Source organism: Tenrec ecaudatus, chromosome 8 (genome assembly GCF_050624435.1).
Source record: "Tenrec ecaudatus isolate mTenEca1 chromosome 8, mTenEca1.hap1, whole genome shotgun sequence".
NCBI lineage: Eukaryota > Metazoa > Chordata > Mammalia > Afrosoricida > Tenrecidae > Tenrec > Tenrec ecaudatus.
The window spans coordinates 34,461,036-34,466,935 of NC_134537.1; the positions used below are offsets into that span (position 1 = coordinate 34,461,036).

Below are 5,900 nucleotides of genomic sequence, written 5' to 3' on the forward strand. Positions count from 1 at the left end.
AAGAGATCTTGTTCAGCAGATTTACATGATACAATGTGTCTTTTGATCTCTTGACTGCTGCTGCCATGAATACTCATTGTGGAGACAACTAAGACAATATCTTTGCCAACTTGAACATTTTCTTCAGTCATCGTGAAGTCATCTATTGGTCCAGTTGTGAAGATTTTGTTTTATGGACATTAGTGGCAATCCACACTGGAGTCTGCAGACAGTTATTAATAAGTCTTCCTCCCATAAAATGCTGCATTTTTTCCTTACACAATCCGGCTTCTCTGATAATTTACTCAGCAGGCAGATTGAATAATGAAAGGATGCAGCCCTGATGAACACCTTCTGTTTTCAAACCACGTAGTATTCCCTTGTTTGGTTCAAACAACTGCCTCCTGATCCATGTACAAGTTCCCCATGAGCACAATACGGTGTTCAGGAATTCCCATTCTTCTCAATGTTTTCCATGGTTTATGATTGACACAAGTAAACATCTTTCGGGTTTTCTATGCTTTGAAACAAGATCCATCTGACATTAGCAATGATACCCCTTGTTTCATTTTCTCTTCTAAATCTGGCCTGAACTTCTGGTAGCTTCCTGTCAATGTATTGTTGCAGCATGATATATAAGTGATATTGTTATATAGTTGGAGCACTGTTTATGGTTAACTTTCTTTGCAATAGACACACATTTGTATCACGTCCACTCAGTTGGCCAACAAGGCGTCTTCCAAATTTCTTGCCATAGATGAAGAAGTGCTTCCAGTGCACCTTCAGCTTATTGAAACATTTCAATTAGGATTCCATCAATTCATGGAACCTTGTTTTAGGCTACAGCTATGAGTGTTAGGTGGTACGTCACGGTTGTTTTGACTTGCATTTCCTGGGTGACTACTGACCAGTAGCATTTCCTCATGGGTTTATTAGCCATTCAAGTGTCATCCTTTGTGAATCATCTATTCAGGTCCTTTGTCCACCTTGTCAGAGGGCTATTAGTTTTTAGGGTTTTTGTTTTTTATTTTTGTAGGCTTGTAAAATTCTGTAGATTTTAGTAATTAATCCTTTGTCTGTTACATCATCACTAAGTATATTTTCCCAATCTGGGGCTCTCTTTTACTCTTTTAATGACATCCTTTAATGTACACAAGTGTTTTAGTTTTACGAGGTCCCACTCATCTATTTGATCTTACCTGGAGTCTGTTTTCTTTGTGATTTCTGATGGCCTGTGTATTCCCTGCACCAGGGCTCCCAATTTTGTCCCAGTGTTCCCATTGATGACCCTGATAGCTTTGGATTTTACGTTTAGGTCTTTGATCCACCTTGAGTTTGTTTTCACGCATGGAATGAGAGATGGGTCTTATTTTATTCTTCTGCAAGTGGATATCTAGCACTTGTTATTTCATTTAGTATAGTCTTTTGGTGATTAATTTTATTTGACTGAAAAATACCTGTAATATCTTGATATTTTTAGAAATACATTAATATTTTTATTTCATTAGAAGATCAACATTGGGTTAGCATTTATTTTAACCGTTGTGTAATCATTCTTTTTACATTTAAAAACTTTTAAACACTTATTGAGGGCTCTTACCGTTTTTGTACTAATCTATACATCAATTGTATCAAGAACATTTGTACATATGTTGCCATCATTATTTTCTAGACATTTCTTTTCTTTTTTAATTATCTTATTGAGAGCTCATATAACTCTTATAGCAATCCATACATCCATCCATTTTCTTCATAGTTTTATTGTTTTCCTATATAAATAATTCAACTATTGTTGCATTTTATGGTAATTTTGCTTTTTTCTCAGCTTTAAGATTTTTTTTATAGTATTTGTGTTTCAAACATTTTACTATGGTTTTAGTTTTAATTTTATTAGATTTTATCCTAAGGTTTACTTCTTACATCTTGGTCATAATTTATCGTTTTGTAAGTTTTGAAAAAGTATTGGCATTTGACTTATTACCCTTTCTTTCTCTGACTCCAAATAGGTGAAAACTCGGTCTTCTTGATTTCTCTTCTGATCTTTTCTTTTTCTACTTTTAACCATACTTCAATTTAGATATTTTTAATTGATCTATTTTACAGTTAATAGATTATTTGTTTACCTGGGCCTAATGACATCAAATCTATATATTGAGCTTTTTAATATTTCATAAGAAATATTAAACGTATTTAAATATATTTTAAATATTAAAATTTATTAAAATAACGAATAAAAATAAATTTAGAACATTCTCTTTATATTTTACATTTTCCTTACATTTAAAAAAATCTATCAGTTAATATATTGAATATTAATAATATACTATTCATAAAGGTATAGTTTTAATAAAAATAATACCTAGATTTCTTGTGAATCTCTTCTTTTAGTTTTTTCCCTCTTGATTTCTGTGTTAATATATATTTTTAATTAAATTAAATTACAGAAACTCTAAATAAATTAGAATGCTATAATTTAATTTTCATGCTAAAAGGCAGTTAAAGTCATTCAACTGATTTATAACTGGATTCATTTTTAAGTATCTGTTATACAAGGCAAGAGTTAAAACTCTCACTGACATGGAGTCAGTGCCAACCCATAGGGACCTTGAAGGACAGGATAGAACTACCCAGGGCATTTCCAAGACTATGACCCGCGATGGGGAATAGAAAGTACCATCTGTCTCCCACAGAGCATCAGGGGGTTTCCAAATTCAGACCTCATGGTTAGCACTCAAAGTCATGAACACTACGACATCAGTGCTCCACAAAATGGAATGGTGTCCCAAATACAAAACTTAAGGAAAATACATATTCAAAAGAAACTTTTTATTTTTTTGCTAAAATAATCAAGATTATTTTCAGGAAAAGATAGGATTTAAGCAGGATCTGCATAAATAGTAGTTTGACATACATAGTGTTATTGATTGAAATATGTGCCCCTCACCCTCAGCAATATGTGTTGTACATTCTGTGGTCATAATTGAATTGGGGAGTGGGTTGTCTTTGTTAAAGGGATAGGATTAGTGTTATGCTGTTGGTGTTTGGTGTCATGGAGTCTTTTCTGACCCATAGTGACCTTATATGTAAAAGGAGAGAATACAGCCTGGTCCTGCATCATCTTCGCAATTGTTCCTATGCTCGTTTTTGCAACCACTGTGTAAATTCATCTCTTTAAGGGTTTTACTGTCCTTCTCTGCCTTCTCTACTTTACCAAACATTATGTCCTTTTCTGGGGATTGGTATCTCTTGACAACATGTCCAAAATATTTAAGATGGAGTCTCCTTATCCTTGTTTCTAGGGAACACACGATCCATACTTCTTCCAAGACAGATACGTTTGCCCTTTTAGCAGTCCATGGTAATTTCAATATTCATCTCCACCACTCCAGTTCAAACGCATCATTTCTTCTTTGGTTTTCTTTACTCAGTGTCCAACTTTCATATGCCTATGAGGCAATGGGAAACATCATGGCTTGAGTCAGGTGCATCTTAGACCTCACAGTAACGTCCTTGATCCTCAATACTCTTAAAGAGGTCATGTGCAGCAGATTTACCCAATGCAACACTTGTTTGGATCTCTCGGCTGATGCTTCCATAAGCGTTGATTGTGGATCCAAGTAAGACAAAATCCTTGACAATTTCAACCCTTTCTCCATTTATTATAATGTTAGCTATTGGTTCAGTTGTGAGGATTTTGTTCTTCCTGACATTGAATTGTAGTCCATACTGGGCGCTGCAATCCTTGATCTTCATCAGCAAGTGCTTCAATTTCTACTCATTTTTAGCAAGCAAGGTTGTGTCATCTGCACATCTCAGATTGTTCATAAACCTCCCTCCAATTCTGATACCACATTCATCTACATATAAACCAGTGTCTCTGAATATTTGATTAGCATACAGGATTAGTGTAGGCTATGTTTTAAGTCTATCTCTTTTTAGATGTAAAAGAGATGAAACAAGCCCACAAGGAAAGAATATGGAATACAAATACCAGCCAGCCACACGTAAATCTCCAAGGAATCAAGAAACAGACAATGAACCAACCTCAGATTTCCTTAAGAACCGGCACCCTGAATTTGAACTTCTAGCCCCCTAAACTATGAGAAAATATATTTCTGTCTATTAAAACCACCCATTTGTTATAGCACTAGATAACTAAGACATGTAATTTAGAGCAATAGTTTGAGCAAAGGAAAGAGAGAGAATCGCAAAAATGACTTAGAATAAAAAAGACTGCTGAAATTGATCTAATATATTCAAAAAATAAAGAAATACAAGCTGTTATCACTGTTCTCCTTTTACTATGGATAAAATGACATTATTCTTGGAAATCGACTCATCTTTGCTTTAATCAAGTGAGAAATAGGAAATAGTTTTTCGTTGATGGTTCTCTGCAGAATGTTTTCTGATGTTGCTGCCCTTAATTTGAAGCTTCTTTCTAGTAAAGTAAAATTGGGCAGCTTTTTATTCACAGTTCAGTCTGATCTAAAAATCAGGAATTTAGTAATTCATATTTTTTCATTCAATATATATTAATATAACACTGGTGCACCCTATAATCTACTATTGATATTAGTGATTTCCTGGTAGGGTTGATTTGAGAAGGAAATGATTTATGTTCAGGATTTGATTCAATGGGTGAAAGACAATGAAGGTTTGTGGGAAACAGATTTCTCCCAAGTTGACGCCCCCAAATATATCCCAAACTTGTTAATGTAGAGCAAGCAGATACCACTGTTTATCCCCCATTAAGTAGGACCCACTCCCTTCTGATAAGGATAGTAGTAAATTGTTTCCCAGAAGGAGAGCCTAGGGAGGTCAAGCCCACTCAAGGGTAATCAAGGGTAGGCCGCCATCATGAATCTAGGGTCTGCCCTTCTTGTCACATGTGTACCCCTAGTTCCATCTCTTCCTATCATGTGTACACCACTAGCTCATCCCTTTCTTGTTACACTTATGTCCATTGTATACCTTCCTATTGCTCATATTGTACAACCCTTCCTGTGATGTGTTTGGTTACCTGCAATCACGTCCCCTAAAGATATATAAGCCTTGGTTAGCAATAAACATCCGGCTGGCTCCCAACTTGTCTTGCTCTCCTGACCTCTCCTGCTGTGGGTGGAGCTGGCTGTTGAGATCATGGCCATCCAGGAGGTGAGCATGCTACTATGAAATGTGTTTGACTTCTTTATTTTACTCTATCTTCTATCTCTCATGCTCTCAATGACTTTATTATAATCTTTACATATATATATATATATATATATCTTAACCATACAATTATGCTTACTGAACCCGTGATTAGTTGTGGGGGCTGATTTCCCAATTAAATATGAGGGAGTATTTTCTTTCTTTCTTTTTTTTTTTAAATGTAGGCCACAACATAGTAGCGAACTATACTAAGTGGTAGAGCCCACCGTGGAGTGTGGTCTTCTCTTTATTCTCCCAAACAGCCCACACTGGTAAAGGTTATTAAAAACCCTTGCCTTCAAAAATCAACTTTTGGTAATGAAGAGTATTTTATCAGAGAACAAAAAAAAAAGCATTCATTAGAAGAATAGCAAATTCCACATCTCTGTCTGAAGTAGCAGAATCAGAGACCAGAGGCCTAGACTAGGAAACAATGAGACAGAACAGCAGAGCAGCATTGAAACTATGGATTCTAGGCATGGCAGTAGGTGGGATTTCTGTTCCACAGAGGTGGAGGTCAAGGGACCATGTGGCTTAGTTGCTGGCTGAAAAGAGATATTGATGAGGGCCAATGACTGTATCCTTACCGTATTGTTTTAGGGTCCTGATTTGTGTTGACCTATTAGCTTCTCCAATAAACCCCCTAATTTTACAATCAAAAAGACCCCAAGCCCAAAGGTATTGTTGATTTAGATATCTTGCTTTTTAGAAGATAACACTAATTTTAATTT

The 5,900-nt window shown here is 35.5% G+C and overlaps 1 non-coding gene across 1 annotated transcript; it reads right to left on the reverse strand.

Annotated features, from left to right (window-relative positions):
- Positions 1–5,347: 5,347 nt before the first annotated feature.
- Positions 5,348–5,488, reverse strand: LOC142455830 (small nucleolar RNA SNORA4). Its single transcript, XR_012785950.1, has one exon. It is a non-coding gene; the product is annotated as a small nucleolar RNA SNORA4 (small nucleolar RNA).
- Between the last annotated feature and the right edge of the window lie 412 nt (positions 5,489–5,900).